The sequence below is a fragment of the Balaenoptera acutorostrata genome, chromosome 1, assembly GCF_949987535.1.
Source record: "Balaenoptera acutorostrata chromosome 1, mBalAcu1.1, whole genome shotgun sequence".
Classification (NCBI taxonomy): Eukaryota; Metazoa; Chordata; class Mammalia; order Artiodactyla; family Balaenopteridae; genus Balaenoptera; species Balaenoptera acutorostrata.
The window spans coordinates 143,178,864-143,196,457 of record NC_080064.1 but is presented as its reverse complement, the minus strand read 5'-3'; positions in this window follow the sequence as shown (position 1 = coordinate 143,196,457).

The window sequence follows — 17,594 nt, the reverse complement described above, 5'->3', positions numbered from 1 at the left end:
GCAGCAGCCTGAGACTGGGTCTTCAACTTTATAGCTGTTTTGCCTGTCTTGTTGTTGGGCCTTGGGGAAGAGTGTCCATGATGCAATGCCAGCCCTCCTTGCTAGGGATGACTCAGCACTTTGGGAAAATAGAAACCTGGCCCAGGGGAGAGCACTCAGCTAGGAGTGGCAGCAACCTGTTCATCATACCCATAGGTGAGATGCTGCTCTCTTAGATGTATGCAGTTGCATTCGAATAATACTTTGTGCTCATCTCAAAGGGCCTTAACCAGAGAGCTTCATTAAAATCTCATGAGAGCCTCATGAAATATACAAAAAACTCCGTGCTTTGTATTTCAAAGAGAGAAACTGAGTCCTGAATGGCCAGCTGGGTGGCCCATGAGTAACCAGTAACAAAAAGAGCAAGAAATTCATTTCACTCTCATCGCCTCTCTCTTTCTCTCTCCAGATTAATTAATTTAACCAAATTACCCATTTAAAAAATACTGATTTATTACTAGACCTCTAAGTATATACATGCAATCTGATGGATAAAAACCAAGAAGAAAAAATCCAGTTCACAACACGAATGTCTTCGGGGATGATGTTTCTTATCAAAAAGCATTTTTTTTTCACTTTATAAGATGATTTCCCTTGGAAGTCCATTCATGGTGAGCTTCCCTGGTACATTTATTTATTTATTTATATTATTATTATTTTTTAACATCTTTATTGGACTATAATTACTTTACAATGTTGTGTTAGTTTCTACTGTATAACAAAGTGAATCAGCTATACGTATACGTATATCCCCATATCCCCTCCCTCTTGCGTCTCCCTCCCACCCTCGCTATCCCACCGCTCTAGGAGGTCACAAAGCACTGAGCTGATCTCCCTGTGCTATATGGCTGCTTCCCACTAGCTATTTTACATTTGGTAGTGTATATATGTCCATGCCACTCTCTCACTTCATCCCAGCTTACCATTCCCCCTCCCCCGTCCTCAAGTCCATTCTATACGTTTGCGTCTTTATTCCTGTCCTGCCCCCAGGTTCTTCAGAACCATTTTTTTTTTTTTTTTAGATTCCATATATATGTGTTAGCATACAGTATTTGTTTTTCTCTTTCTGACTTACTTCACTCTGTATGACAGACTCTAGGTCCATCCACCTCACTACAAATAACTCAATTTTGTTTCTTTTTATGGCTGAGTAATATTCCATTGTATATATGTGCCACATCTTCTTTATCCATTCATCTGTCGATGGACACTTAGGTTGCTTCCATGTCCTGGCTATTGTAAATAGTGCTGCAATGAACATTGTGGTACATGACACTCTTTTTGAATTATGGTTTTCTCAGGGTATATGCCCAGTAGTGGGATTGCTGGGTCATATGGTAGTTCTATTTTTAGTTTTTTAAGGAACCTCCATATTGTTCTCCATAGTGGCTGTATTAATTTACACTCCCACCAACAGTGCAAAAGGGTTCCCTTTTCTCCACACCCTCTCCAGCATTTATTGTTTGTAGATTTTCTGATGATGGCCATTCTGACTGGTGTGAAGTGATACCTCATTGTAGTTTTGATTTGCATTTCTCTAATGATTGATGATGTTGAACATCCTTTCATATGTTTGTTGCCAAGCTGTATATCTTCTTTGGAGAAATGTCTATTTAGGTCTTCTGCCCATTTTTGGATTGGGTTGTTTGTTTTTTTGATATTGAGCTGCATGAGCTGCTTGTAAATTTTGGAGATTAATCCTTTGTCAGTTGCTTCATTTGCAAATATTTTCTTGCATTCTGAGGGTTGTCTTTTCATCTTGTTTATGGTTTCCTTTGCTGTGCAAAAGCTTTTAAGTTTCATTAGGTCCCATTTGTTTATTTTTGTTTTTATTTCCATTTCTCTAGGAGGTGGGTCAAAAAGGATCTTGCTGTGATTTATGTCATAGAGTGTTCTGCCAATAGTTTTCTCTAAGAGTTTGATAGTGTCTGGCCTTACATTTAGGTCTTTAATCCATTTTGAGTTTATTTTTGTGTATGGTGTTGTTAGGGAATGCTCTAATTTCATTCTTTTACATATAGCTGTCCAGTTTTCCCAGCACCACTTATTGAAGAGGCTGTCTTTTCTCCATTGTATATTCTTGCCTCCTTTATCAAAGATAAGGTGACCATATGTGCGTGGGTTTATCTCTGGGCTTTCTATCCTGTTCCATTGATCTATATTTCTGTTTTTGTGCCAGTACCATACTGTCTTGATTACAGTAGCTTTGTAGTATAGTCTGAAGTCAGGGAACCTGATTCCTCCAACTCTGCTTTTCTTTCTTAAGATTGCTTTGGCTATTTGGGGTCTTTTGTGTTTCCATACAAATTGTGAAATTTTTTGTTCTAGTTCTGTGAAAAATGCCAGTGGTAGTTTGATAGGGATTGCATTGAATCTGTAGATTGCTTTGGGTAGTATAGTCATTTTCACAATGTTGATTCTTCCAATCCAAGAACATGGTATATCTCTCCATCTGTTTGTATCAACTTTAATTTCTTTCATCAGTGTCTTATAGTTTTCTGCATATGGGTCTTTTATCTCCTTAAGTACGTTTATACCTAGGTATTTTATTCTTTTTGTTGCAGTGGTAAATGGGAGTGTGTCCTTAATATCTTTTTCAGATTTTTCATCATTAGTGTACAGGAATGGAAGAGATTTCTGTGCATTAATTTTGTATCTTGCTACTTTACCAAATTCATTGATTAGCTCTAGTAGTTTTCTGGTAGCAAATTTAGGATTCTCTATGTATAGTATCATGTCATCTGCAAGCAGTGACAGTTTTACTTCTTTTACAATTTGGATTCCTTTTATTTCTTTTTCTCTGATTGCTGTGGCTAAAACTCCCAAAACTATGTTGCATAATAGTAGTGAGAGTGGATATCCTTGTCTTGTTCCTGATCTTAGTGGAAATGGTTGCAGTTTTTCACCATTGAGAATGATGTTGGCTGTGGGTTTGTCATATATGGCCTTTATTATGTTGAGGTAAGTTCCCTCTATGCTTACTTTCTGGAGAGTTTTTATCATAAGTAGGTGTTGAATTTTGTCAAAAGGTTTTTCTGCATCTATTGAGATTATCATATGGTTTTTCTCCTTCAGTTTGTTAATATCGTGTATCACATTGATTGATTTGTGTATACTGAAGAATCCTTGCATTCCTGGGATAAACCCCACTTGATCATGGTGGATGATCCTTTTAATGTGCTCTTGGATTCTGTTTGCTAGTATTTTGTTGAGGATTTTTGCAACTATGTTCATCAGTGATATTGGCCTGTAGATTTCTTCTTTTGTGACATCTTTGTCTGGTTTTGGTATCAGGGTGATGGTGGCCTCGTAGAATGAGTTTGGGAGTGTTCCTCCCTCTGCTATATTTTGGAAGAGTCTGAGAAGGATGGGTGTTAGCTCTTCTCTAAATGTTTGGTAGAATTTGCCTGTGAAGCCATCTGGTCCTGGGCGTTTGTTTGAAGATTTTTAATCACAGTTTCAACTTCAGTGCTTGTGATTGGTCTGTTTATATTTTCTATTTCTTCCTGGTTCAGTTTTGGAAGGTTGTGCTTTTCTAAGACTTTGTCCCATTTCTTCCAGGTTGTCCGTTTTATTGGCATATAGTTGCTTGTAGTAATCTCTCATGATCCTTTGTATTTCTGCAGTGTCAGTTGTTACTTCTCCTTTTTCATTTCTAATTCTCTTGATTTGAGTCTTCTCCCTTTTTTTGTTGATGAGTCTGGCTAATGGTTTATCAATTTTGTTTATCTTCTCAAAGAACCAGCTTTTAGTTTTATTGATCTTTGTTATTGTTTCCTTCATTTCTTTCTCATTTATTTCTAATCTGATTTTTATGATTTCTTTCCTTTTACTAACTCTGGGGTTTTTTTGTTCTTCTTTCTCTAATTGCTTTAGATGTAAGGTTAGGTTGTTTGAGATTTTTCTTTTTTCTTGAGGTAGGACTGTATTGCTATAAACTTTCCTCTTAGAACTGTTTTTGCTGCATCCCTTAGGTTTTGGATCATTGTGTTTTCATTGTCATTTGTTTCTAGGTAATTTTTATTTCCCCTTTGATTTCTTCAGTGATCTCTTGGGTATTTAGTAGTGTATTGTTTAACCTCCATGTGTTTGTATCTTTTACAGTTTTTCTCCTGTAGTTGATATCTAGTCTCATAACGTTGTGGTCAGAAAAGATACTTGGTAGGATTCCAATTTTCTTAAATTTACCAAGGCTTGATTTGTGACCCGAGATATGATCTATCCTGGAGAATGTTCCATGAGTGCTTGAGAAGAAAGTGTATTCTCTTGTTTTTGGATGGAATGTCCTATAAATATCAATTAAGCCCAACTTGTTTAATGTGTCATTTAAAGCTCATGTGTCCTTATTTATTTTCATTTTGGATGATCTGTCCATTGGTGAAAGTGAGCTGTTAAAGTCCCCTACGATTATTGTGCTACTGTTGATTTCCCCTTTCGTGGTTGTTAGCATTTGCCTTATGTATTGAGGTGCTCCTATGTTGGGTGCATAAATATTTACAACTGTTATATCTTCTTCTTGGATTGATCCCTTGATCATTATGTAGTGTCCTTCTTTGTCTTTTGTAATAGTCTTTATTTTAAAGTCTATTTTTTCTGATATGAGAATTGCTACTCCAGCTTTCTTTTGATTTCCATTTGCATGGAATATCTTTTTACATCCCCTCACTTTCAGTCTGTATGTGTCCTGAGGCCTGAAGTGGGTCTCTTGTAGACTGCATATATATTGGTCTTATTTTTATATGTATTTATCCAGTCTATGTCTTTTGGTTGGAGCATTTAATCCATTTATATTTAAGTTAATTATCAATATGTATGTTCCTATTACCATTTTCTTAATTGTTTTGGGTTTGTTATTGTAGGTCTTTTCCTTCTCTTGTGTTTCTGCCTAGAGAAGTTCCTTTAGGTTTTGTTGTAAAGCTGGTTTGGTGGTGCTGAATTCTCTCAGCTTTTGCTTGTCTGTAAAGCTTTTAATTTCTCCATCAAATCTGAATGAGATCCTTGCTGGGTAGAGTAATCTTGGTTGTAGGTTTTTCTCTTTCATGACTTTAAATATGTCCTGCCACTCCCTTCTGGCTTGCAGAGTTTCTGCTGAAAGATCAGCTGTTAACCTTATGGGGATTCCCTTATATGTTATTTGTTGCTTTTCCCTTGCTGCTTTTAATATTTTTTCTTTGTATTTATTTTTGATAGTTTGATTAATATGTGTCTTGGCATGTTTCTCCTTGGATTTATCCTGTATGGGACTCTCTGTGCTTCCTGGACTTGATTGACTATTTTCTTTCTCATATTAGGGAAGTTTTCAACTATAATCTCTTCAAATATTTTCTCAGTTCCTTTCTTTTTCTCTTCTTCTTCTGGGACCCCTATAGTTTGAATGTTGGTGCGTTTAATGTTGTCCCAGAAGTCTCTGAGACTGTCCTCAATTCTTTTCATTCTTTTTTCTTTGTTTTGCTCTGTGGTAGTTATTTCCACTATTGTAACTTCCAGGTCACTTATCCGTTCTTCTGCCTCAGTTATTCTGCTATTGATTCCTTCTAGAGAATTTTAAATTTCATTTATTTTGTTGTTCATCATTGTTTGTTTGCTCTTTAGTGCTTCTAGGTCCTTGTTAAATGTTTCTTGTATTTTCTCCATTCTATTTCCCAGATTTTGGATCATCTTTACTATCATTACTCTGAATTCTTTTTCATGTAGACTGCCTATTTCCTCTTCATTTGTTTGGTCTGGTGGGTTTTTACTTTGCTCCTTCATCTGCTGCGTATTTCTCTGTCTTCTCATTTTGCTTAACTTACTGTGTTTGGGGTCTCCTTTTCTCAGGCTGCAGGTTCGTAGTTCCCATTGTTTTTGGTGTCTGCCCCCAGTGGGTAAGGTTGGTTCAGTGGGTTGTGTAGACTTCCTGATGGAGGGGACTGGTGCCTGTGGTCTGGTGGATGAGGTTGGATCTTGTCTTTCTGGTGGGCAGGACCATGTCTGGTGGTCTGTTTTGGGGTGTCTGTGAACTTATTATGATTTTAGGCAGCCTCTCTGCTAATGGATGGGGTTGTGTTCCTGTCTTGCTAGTTGTTTGGCATGGGGTGTCCAGCACTGGAGCTTGCTGGTCGTTGAGTGGAGCTGGGTCTTAGTATTGAGATGGAGATCTCTGGGATAGCTCTCACTGACTGGTATCAGGACATTGGACCAAGAGAGACCTCCTGGGGCCAGGAGGTCTCTCATGGTCCAATGTCCTGAACTCGGCTCTCCCACCTCAGAGGCTCAGGCCTGACACCAGGCCGGATCACCAAGATCCCGTCAGCCACATGACTTTTAGTGTTGGAGGGTGTCCTGCAGAGGCAGGGGGTGGCTTTGGCTCACTGCATGTATGAGGACACTGGCAGCAGAAGTTCTGGGAAGTACTCCCCTGGTACATTTAAATATTGGCTCATAGATCTTTGCTTGCCAAGAAAAGTATGAAGGCAGGGGGCAATGAAACTTTAAGCTGAAATACCCAGTTGTCAATATGTGTTGAAGAGCAGTTGTAAATTAACAATGATTTCTGAAATGATGGTGTAAGCCAATGAGTATATAGAATCAATTCACAAAAATGCAACTCACATGCAGCTTTGGGGCCATATGTGTTTTTTGAAAGTGAGCCCTGCCCATAGCAGTGTAAACCCAGAGTTATAGAACCCCAGAGAAGATTTATGGAGGCCTGGTGGGCTAAGGCTCAGTGGGATGGAGAGGTCTGCCCTGACAAAAAAGAAACCATAGATCCCTGTCAAATGGCCTCACAGAGCTTGGCTACGTGGGAGTCTGGGACAGCTGCAGTCCTGGGGTGTCAAGAAGAGACACAGGTGGTTAGCAGGTAAAGAGCTGGAGAGTCTCTGGTCCTAAATCCAGATGGAGTTTACTGTCCCCTCCCCCATTGGATCATGGCTGAGATTCAGCAGCAGGGATCTCTTTTGTGCCAAAATTTTGCCTGAATTTCAACCCCCCTAGGAGACAGCGTGTGTTCCTGTGAACATAACAGATCTGTGTTCAAATCTGGGCTCAGCCATGTTCCAGACAAGATTCCTAATCTCTCTAAGCCTTAGATTCTGCATCCAAAAATGGAGAGAGTGAGTAGCTACCTTGCAAAGAGGTAGTAAGCCTGAGAGATGATGTCTGTAAAGGATTTGCATATAATAGGCACTCCAAATTAGCAGCTATTATTTTTATTGGAAGAGAGGCTGAAATCCCATCAAGGGGAAAGAGAAAGGCTGCCATCAGCCAAAGTGTGTTTGGAGGGGGGCGGACTTCAGTAAAGAGCGGATGGATAGTCAGCCCTAAGGTCAGGTCTGCATACTCAGAAGCAATTGGACCGGTGCCAGAGGCTGCCTGTATCTGCCCAGCACAGCTTGGAATTTGGCATCAGAAGCAGCAGGGTGCCAGTTAGGTACTCGCATCTGGGACTCTTGAGTCAGGAGCTGGTGATGCAAAGAAATGGGGTGGGGGAGACTCCACTTTGAGGTTAGTGGTGGCCATGGCATCTGGTTTCCAGGGGCAGCGGAGCCAGCAGGGGGGTTCTGGGGAGTTCCAGCGCTGGCTGTGGAGCAGGCTGAGACGTCTAGCCTTCAGCCGTGGCACCTCGTTGGCGCTCATCAGAGTGGTTCTGTGGAGGGATTTTTGGCCACCGAGCCTCCTTTTGTTCTTGTCTGTGTTCGGAGACTCCCTGAAAATTCTGTAGGCTACCCCAAACTCCCTTCAATAATTTTTTTCTCTTTAAGTCAGAGACAGTCCATTTCCATTCTTCGCAACAGAAACTTGACCAGGACATCTTTCTGACCACCTTATTTAAACTAGGTCCCCCTTTGCTCTCTGTTTCCTTTATTGCTTTCGTCACTGTTCATCATTATTTTACCAATTTGATGCTTGTTCCTTATTTCTCTTCCCCTTCCGGATGTAAGCTGCCTGAGGGCTTCATCTGCCATCCTCTGGGGTCCATCCACAGCCAGGCTCCTGGAAGCTGCTTGGCATAGCATCCTGGCTATGCCCACAGACGCCGGGGCCAGCCTGCCTGGGTCTGAACCATGGTACTGCCACTGTGAGATTTCAGACCTCCGTGTGTCTTGGCCTCCCTAACAGTAAAGCAGGATAATAACAGTTCCTGTGTACAGTTGTTGTGAGGATTAAGTGAGGGCACATATGAGAAGAGTGCCCGGCACACAGTGTTCATGGATGAACTTAGGAGAAATCCAAATAAGAAGGCAGCTGCTTTTCAGGATTTGATGATCTTTGTCCCATTGCTTTAACCTTCAATCTCAGTGGAGAACCCCTTTCCTAGGGTTAGGCTGATCAGATTGAAATTTGGGGTCCAGAACCAAGGGCCCAGTCTTCGACGTGCTCTCCTCTTTTGAGCATTTCGTGCTGCCCCTGTTTTGTTACATAAGCATCCCAAACGTGGGTGCTCAGAGCCTGGGAAGCCAAGCTTCTCTGAAGCACTGAGTCATGGCCCGCCGTCTCCTTCCTCAGAGTCCTCTCACTGTCTTTCCCCAGCCTGCTGGGGCTAGTGGGACGGCCACTGCTTCCAGGAAGAGCTGCTCCTTTTGGGATCCCCAGGCCTTGGATGATACAGGAACATCAAGGCAGAGCCTTTCACCCAGACAGGCTGTGGCAGGGCAGCCAACTAAAACATCACATTCCTGGACGACTGCTTTTCTCCAGAACCAGTGTGTTACTTTTTTTTTTTTTTTTTTAGTGTGTTACTTTTTCCATGGTTTTGGCTCTTCCGGCACAGAGGGCTGGATGCCACGTGAGCCATCCATTTCTCGGTGTCTGCTGCCAAAGTCCACTGATGGTGCAACCGAGCATGGGGCTATGAGCCCAGATGTTTGCTGCTCTATTTTAAGATTCCTAGTTATGTCTGTTTCCCAGAAGTTGTCAATTGGTCAGAGGAAAGGGAAAGCGGGGGTGGGAGAAGATGAGGCCCAAGCCACAGGGGCTCATTCCTTCCAGCTGGGTGGAAATTCCCATCCTTCAATGAAGCGAAGCACCGCCCTCCAGCCCCAGACAGAGTGACTCAGAATTCTTCACTGGTCCTGGCCACGACAAAAAAGTCTTGTTCATTTTAATAACAGAAATGAGGAGAGTACCGCATTATTTGTGTAAATCTTAGACTTCTCAGAGCCCGGTCACCCACTTCCCCCCCATTTGTTGGGTAAGACAGACCGTGTAACTCCCTGTTTGCAAGTGAGAAAACAGAGGCACAGAGAGGTTGGTCATTGCCCACGGTCACACAGCTGGTTAGTCACGGAACTGGTCACAGAGGCTAGATCTCCTGAGGTTTAAACTATTTTCTGCCATTCAGTAAACAGCCATTTATTATCTTTCCCCATGCCAAGGTGCCTTCCCGTGCTTGTCAGCATGCGTGTGACGGAGATCGTAGCCCGGGGGCTGGTCTATGGTAATTCCCAAGACTTCCCGTTCCTATGGCTTATTGCTTCTCAACCTCACAGGAGAGGACATTCATTCATGCAAATGAACAGTTATTGTGTGCCTGCTGTCTGCAACTACTGTGCTTTTGCAGGTTCACAATTTGCAGAAGAGAAAGTTGCTAAATGCAAAATTACAATAAAACGTAGTAAAGTGCTGTGTTGTTGGCAAACACAGAATGTTTAGGGAACACAATGAAAGGGGTAATTCACTTTGTTGGGGGGAATTCCCTGGCACCCCCGTGGTTAGGACTCCACACTTTCACTGCTGAGGGCGAGGGTTTAATCCCTGTTCAGGGAACTAAGATCCCACAAGCCGCGCAGCCAATAAACAAACAAACAAACAAACAAACACTTTGTTAGGGGCAATGAGGACAAATTACAGATGAGGTGGTTTTTCCCCCTAACTTAAAAAATTTTTTTTATTGAAGTATAGTTGATTTACAATGTTGTGCTAGTTTCAGGTATACAGCAAAGTGATTCAGTTATATATACATGAAGAATATATATACACTCTTTTTCAGATTTTTTACCATGATAGGTTATTACAAGATATTGACTATAGTTGCCTGTGCTATACAGTAGGCCCTTGTCCCCCAACTTTTAATTGTGAAAATTTTCAAGCATATAGGAGAGCTGAAAGATGATTATAACCACCACCTAGGTTCAACCGTTGCTATCATTTGCCATATTATCTTTCTCTCTCTTGATATATAGACAGGTGGATATAGATACCTAGATACGCAGATATATACACATTTATGTAGGCATACAGCTGAATCGTTTCGAAGTCAGTGAGGGATGTCATGACACTCACCCCTAAACATCTCAGCATGCGTCTTCGAAGAATAAGGACATTTGGAGAGGTGAATTTTGAGTTGGGTCTTGTCAGATGAATAGGAGTTTATCAGACAAAAGGGGAAGGTCATTTCAGGTAATGGCAATGACAATGTACGTGAAAGCAAATGAACGGCATGGAGCGTTTGGGGGAAAGGTTATGGAGCGTGACCAGAGCTGAAGGGGTTGGGGAGCAGGTAGAAGAGGAGCCTGGAGCAACTGATTGGAACCAGACTGTAGAGGAACAGGAATGTCCTGCTAAGGGTTTCAGTGTGGCCCCGGGGGAGGTGGGAGATACTGGAGGCTTGAAGAGGGTAAGGACATGCTCCAATTTTTCTTTATCTGGCACCACAGTAGGGAGGATGGGTAGGATGTGAGAAGATGGCTTAGGATGCAAGAAGGTGTACAGTGGTCGTGAGGATGGAGAAGGGAGAGTCCAGAGGTTGGATGAGAGTAGACAGGACTTAGAGGCTGATTGGAAACAGGAGGGATGAAAGTGAGGGATCATTGATGGCAAGTGAGATTTCTCTCAAGAGCAACTGAATGGATGCTTTACTGCCATTCATCAATGCCATTCATCTAGTCACATGATGGTATGTACACCATATTGAATGAGTTTTGGACGAGTTAAGTATGAAGACACCTAATAAGCAGGTGGAAATATGGGTCTTGAACGCTAGAAGGGGTCAGAGAGATGGGTTTGGGAAGGCAGCAGTGTAAAGAGAGTGGCTGAAGCAAAAACAACTTACTCTGGTAGAGGCTGAAGTACAAGGAGAGAGGCTGGCCAGGGCACAACCTTGGGCAGCACCTATATGGAAGGACAGATAGAAGACAAGAGGGTCAGCCTCGGAGGTGGGAGACCAGCTAGAGGGAGGCCCGCCCACCCGCCAGGTTCCCAGTGAGCATTAAATGAGCTCGTATGTGTGAGATTCCAAACTCCAGGCTAGGGCTGGGTAGCTGTTGGATAAGTGAAAGTACCATTCTTTTTTTTTTTTTTTTGATGTGAACCATTTTTAAAGTCTTTATTGAATTTGTTACAATATTGCTTCTGTAACGTGTTTTGGTTTTTTGGCTGCAAGGCATGTGGGATCTTAGCTCTCTCACCAGGGATCGAACCCGCAACCCCTGCATTGGAAGGCAAAGTCTTAACCACTGGACCGCCAGGGAAGTCCCGAAAGTACCATTCTTAGAGTGGATGGATGTTCTAGGTGATGAGTGCGTCTCCAGGGTCAGAAGCTGCCGGGATTGAAGGGCTGCCTCCTGCTGAACTGAGGCTTGGAAGCTGAAAGCCCTGTTCCTGTTCCCAAGAAGGGAAGACCAGACTGAATTCAAAGAGGAGGAAGGTAAACCTTCATCTCTCGAATCCTCTTAGAGCCGGGGATGTGAGTGTTGGAACCCAGGGCAGGAAAGAGCTTTCTGCAACTCTGGAGGGGGGCGAGGAGGGGACTGTCTACACAGCGAGTGGCTCACTGCCTGCGTGCTGGCGTCAGACGACCTGGTATCAAACCAGGGCTCTGCCCTCTTGTCCCTTCTCCAATTAGCCTCTCTATGCCTCGGTTTCCCCATCTGTAAAACCACAACAGTAGGTGTGCCTTCCGCAGAGGTTAGCGTGAGGATGAGATGAGATGAGAAGAACCATAAATGTGGAGCACAGAGAATGCTCGCTTCATGTAGCAATTGTCATCACCATTGCTGGCGCCCGGGGGTTCGGGAAGCCTGGGGATTTGGATCCGACAGGTTCTCCCGTAGCCCACACCGGAGCAGCACATCCACGTGGCGAGCGGAGAGGGAGTGGCTCGCCGGGGCTCAGACACACAGCCCAGCGCGTGTCTGCCCTGCTCAGATGTCCGGGGCCCATTAGTCAGAGCTCATTTCTTTCTCGGCCAAACATCACGCAGCCTTCCCGCTGCGCTCTTCCCTCTGTCCACCTGGGCCTGTTTCTAGGACATCTGCTATGTCAGGAGCTGATGGCCGGGGAGCTTGTGAAAGGATCACCTGTTCCCATGGCTCCCCCCGCCCCCTTCCCTCCCACCCCACGTCTGTCAGCCCCAGCCTCCCGTGGCTCAGACAGCCGGCCACGTTCCTCCCTTCGCTCGGGGAGCTGCGGGCACAGTGCAAGGAGGCACGTTTCCTCCCAACTTGTTACGGAGGAACAGCTAGGGTTGATGCTTTGTCAAGCCTCCTGCTTTCCTACAAGATTGCTTTTCCTCTGCGCCCCTCCTTCAACCCTCCCCACCCACCCCTATTCTCTCCCTATTGAAATGGGGGTTCAGAGACTGTGACTCAAAGGAGGGCAGACCCCAAACTCCCAGGAGACGGCCACCCCCTCCTGGAGCTCCGACCTGACATCTCTGCACGTGTGTGAGACGTTCACATGCCGGGGCTTGCTGTGTGAGCAGTCCTCGTGTGTCGTCTGTGGCCTGTGTAAGCACCTACATATCCCTATCTAGGGCAGCGTGGAGAAATGGCCTGAAGTAGCAGCCAAGGGCCAGGGGGAATGCTGCTCAGAGGCAAGAGGACGGCGCATTGAGCAGCCCTGTGTCCTGACCTGCTGGACAGAACTGGGTTTCAATCCTGGCACCTCTGTTCACGGGGTGTGTCACTGCGGGTAGATTACTTACCCACGCTGTCAGTTTCTCCATCTGGAAGGCACTGAGCTCAGTGTTGGGTCATGGGGGCCCTGCAAATGGCATGTCCCTTCCTCCAAGACAAGGTCTAGAGCCGGGACAGGTGTTAGCCAGCTGCAAGCAGCTGAAATCAAACACAGCATCTCCCTAGCACCTGCCTCTCTGGAATACCTAGGAGAGGGGGAAAGGCAGCGAGGTGTGCGGGGAGCTCTCCTTACTGAAGACCTTCAGAGAGATGGGACGAAGTGGCACAGTTCCGTGTGTGTTTGGTGCCCTGTTTCCAACTCGAGCTGGGCTCTGGAATGACTGATGTGTGTCAGGCTTTCCCTGGCTTTGTGCCGGTTTGCCTGCACTGGGGGACTCCACCAGCCCCCGTGGGGGCCATGTGAGGGAGGTGCATAATAATAAATTTCATTGCGTAAGGCAGCCTGTCTGTGACCCACTTCCAGAAAGTCATCAGGTTGAAGTTCAGCCAAGAGTGTCTGCGATCCCAAGGAGCCTGGAGAGGCTGAGCTGACAATGGCTCTCCAATGACATCCACCGTGTCCAGTGGGACGCACTCCTTCTTTCCTCATCCAACATTTCATGACCATCTATATTATGCCCGACACTGAGCTAGGTACAAATTCCAGGTTCCAGGCCACCCTGAGGCCATTTCAGACCCGCCCAGGTGAGCACCTACATCTCAAAGGCAGCTTTCCAACCGAGGAGAGCACATGAAGTGTCTCTAGAACCAGGGATGGACTGGTGTGCTGAGCTTTCCTAAGAAATGAAGGTGGGTGGGCTGGGACTTAAACTGCTACTTGCAGAGGTTTCCGTCTCTGAGGGTCTTTCAGTCCCCTGTCCGCCCTCACCCCCCGCCCCCCCACATGGTTTGAGGGTAAAACAATGTTTCAGTTAGGCCATTTGCTTCCCAGAGAGCAGGGGGCATTCTCCTTGCCCAGAGCATTGCCTATCAGTGTTAGTGGCTGCCCCGGCCCGTGAATATGGTAGAGGGAGTGAGTTGGTCAGAAGCCCCCTCTCCTCCCCAACCAGGGGGTGGCATCTGTTAGATTCCCCCGGTGCTTGTTTCCTGCCTGGAGTGAGGCACAAGCCGGCAGGCAGTACCTGCCTCACGTCCCAGATCTGCAATCCAAAAGTCTTCACTCCTCAGTCCAGGAAAGAACAGGGAATTGGAAATGTACATTTCACCTTTCAGTCATTTGCAAATCCCAGGCCTCACTTTTTTGCCCCCTCTAATCATTCATTCTACGTGGCTTCTCAGGGCCTTGGAAGATTATTAAATGAGAACAATCCAGATTTTTATAAACTTTGTTTCCAAGACTCAGTGAGTAGAAGTGAGATGCTCTCAGAAAAAGGACATTCGTGACAAAAGTGAAAATGGGGATGGGGAGGGAGGGTGAAAAAGAGGAAGACAGAAACCCAGGGCGCTTAGGTAACCCCCCTCTTTCGGAATTGGCAGTATTAGGGTGAGGGGGGGCTCATTTATTGCCACTGATTTCGTTGATACTTTAGGGAATGAATCAATATGCAAGCACATGCAGGTGAAAGCTGAGGCAGCACGCTGCAGGGGGACCCCGGACACTGGGAGAATTCAGGATTCAAGGCAGGCAGACAGTCTGGTTGGGGTGTGGGGTAAAGCAGACCATCACAGCCAGGCAGGCAAGCCCACCTGCATGGGGGAGACCACAAAACACCAAGCACAGGGCCTGTGAAGGGCCACAGCCCACATGCAGCGGAGAAAGCATTAACCCCAGAGGCTCCATCTACCAGCAGGAGGATGAAGAGGAACAAAGGTTTCCGGGGTCCCACACATCCCAAAGGCTTTGGGAACTGGAGCTCTGCCTCCCTTGAAAGCTGCCCCGGGGCTCTTTCCAAGGTGGGAACCAGGATCCTCTATGAGCAAAGAGGGCTTGGGAAGCACAGCTGGGAAGGGAGGCGTGGCAAAGCAGCTGAATTGAGTTTTCCTGAAAAGATAATAAAAGCCCAGATGTTCACCAAGGGATTTTAGCAGAGAAAGGAGCTCTCGGCAGCCACATGCGGGAATTGCATACACAAGAGACAGAAGAAGCAGACAAGTCCAGAGCCAGTGATGAGACACAGCTGAGGGCAAAGACAGAAAGTGGGAAATGTGAATGGCCGCAGAGGGATGGGGTGAGCAAAGAAGAGGGGTCGGGGTCGGGGGGATACAGGAAAGAAAACTACAGAAAACAGAGGATGAGGTGTAACGTCCTTCCCAAGCTTATGCTTCGTTCTTCTCATAGTGAGCAAACTCTGAGTTCTAGAAAACACCATACAGCAAACTGGCATGGTGTTATGTTAGCAACACAGGCTCTGGAATTGGACTGAGATCAAAACCCAGCTTGACCACTCACTAGCTGTGTGATCACAGGCAAGTTACTTAACCAGTCTCTGCCAGAGTTTACTCAAATGTAAAATGAGGACAAGATAGCACCCGCCTTATGGGGTAATTGTGAGAACTGAAAGATAATTCAGGGGAAAATAGCACACAGAACAGAGCGTGGTACACAGTTAGTGTTCTTAGCTATTATGATTTGTGTTGAAGCAGAAGCCAGTCTGCCAGCCAACATTTATAGAATACACACCAAACTGGGCATGGTGCTAGGGGCCGAAGATAAAAAGAGGACCAAGGCAATGGTCCCTGCCCTGCAGGAGCTCACAGAGCAAACAGATTGGGAATCAATTGTGAGTTCAGGGTAACATAGGCGGGAACAAGTTCCAGGGATGAGAGAGCACTTGTGCCAGGCCTCAAAAATAAGTAGAAAACAAACTCAGGATTCAACGTGAGTCCTATGGTTCTAGGACTCAGACTAGTGGTTGCCTCTGATAGGGGGTGGGGTGGGGTGGGAGGTTGGCTGGAAGGAGCGTGAAGTTTTCTAGGGTGACAGAAGTATTCCGTAGCTTGATTGGCTCTTGATTAAAATGCCACCCAGCAAGCTGGCATGGTGTATGCCATGGTTACATGGATGTCTACATTTGTCAAAACTCATCGAGCTGTGTACTTAAGATCTGTGCATTCATTATATGCAAACTATATCTCAATATATGTAAATTAGTTTACTGAAAATATCTTTTAAAATGAGTAGGACTGGGATTGGAGGGTCCTTCAGGCCTAGAGAACCTCATGCTCAGGGCTTGTAGGTGCAGGCGGCATGGTGCCTGGGGTAACCTGCAGCTGCTGAGGTTGGCTGGGTGTTAGGGCGTGAGGTGAAGGATGTGAGATCAGTTGGTTAGAGCCTTAGGTGCCATGTAGAGGAGACTAGACATGATCCTACTAGCCATGGGTGCTGCTGAAGAGTTTCAGCCTCTCCCAAGTGGCTGGGACTGCCCTCCTTGGAGGCTAGGGGTCCATTGGTCCAGTTGGGTAGAGAGAAGCAGGCCTCCCATCCCCTCAAAACTCTGCTCAGAGGGAAGGAGGGGAGGGAAGAGGAGAAATCAGAGATGAGTAGTACAGCCATCAAAGTGAGCTGCACCCAATGCCCTAAAGGATAATCAGTTGAAAACAGTCGTTTCTTGCACCCAGGCTGAACTCTGTCAACTTCTCCTGCCCAGGAAGGGAGAATACCCACAGTTCTTGTCATGAAGCAGCAGGGACCTGACCCCCAGAGACTGTCTATTTCACATCTGCTGGAGGCGATCTCTCCCTTCTTTTGCAGACGTCTTAGGATATGTGCTGCCCCTGCTGTTTTTGTGCTTCCAAACCTAAAAGTGGCATCCAAGTGTGCACACTGCCAGCTTAAGCGCCTCTGCCTGTATGTAAGGAATTCCTAAATCTTTGTGCATCTTTGCTGTACCCCCAAACTACAACAGGCTTTTCCTAGTTGTTTGTCCCACCTGAGGCATGCTTCCTCCCACATGCCCTGCATATTCTGACCTTCCATGGTGCTCAAACCTCTCTCACTCCTGTTTTTTTTTTTTTTTTTAAACACTGCCAACGCTCTCTGATCTCTCCCTTTCCTGGACACTTGTTGCAACACCAGGCAATAATTTCCTATCACCTCTCCCTCTCCCCTCTGGTAGTTCTGTTTCCTCAGCTGGAAGGAAATATAAGGCCATTACAGTCAGAGAAGAGCCTTAAAAGCTGTTGTTTCCCCATCAACTTGGGAACATAGTACATTCTTTTTTTTTTTTTAATTCTCTTTTTTGGAGTCATGTTTCTTTTATTTATTTATTTATTTATTTATTTATTTATTTATGTTTGCGTTGGGTCTTCGTTGCTGCACGTGGGCTTCTCTAGTTGCGACGAGCGGGGGGTTACTCTTGGTTGAGGTGCGCGGGCTTCTCATTGCGGTAGCTTCTCTTGTTGCGGAGCACGGGCTCTAGGCACGCGGGCTCAGTAGTCGTGGCTCGCGGGCTTCAGAGCGCAGGCTCAGTAGCTGTGGCGCAGGGGCTTAGTTGCTCCGTGGCATGTGGGATCTTCCCGGACCAGAGATCGAACCCGTGTCCCCTGCATTGGCAGGCGGATTCTTAACCACTGCACCACCAGGGAAGCCCCATAGTAAATTCTTAATAAATATTTATTAGTAGATTGATGACTGACTTTGGAAGGTCCGGACCACTGTGGGATCGTCTGTGCCAAAGTCGAGCAAGTATTTTCATTTCCTCTAACTGTTTTCAGCAGACA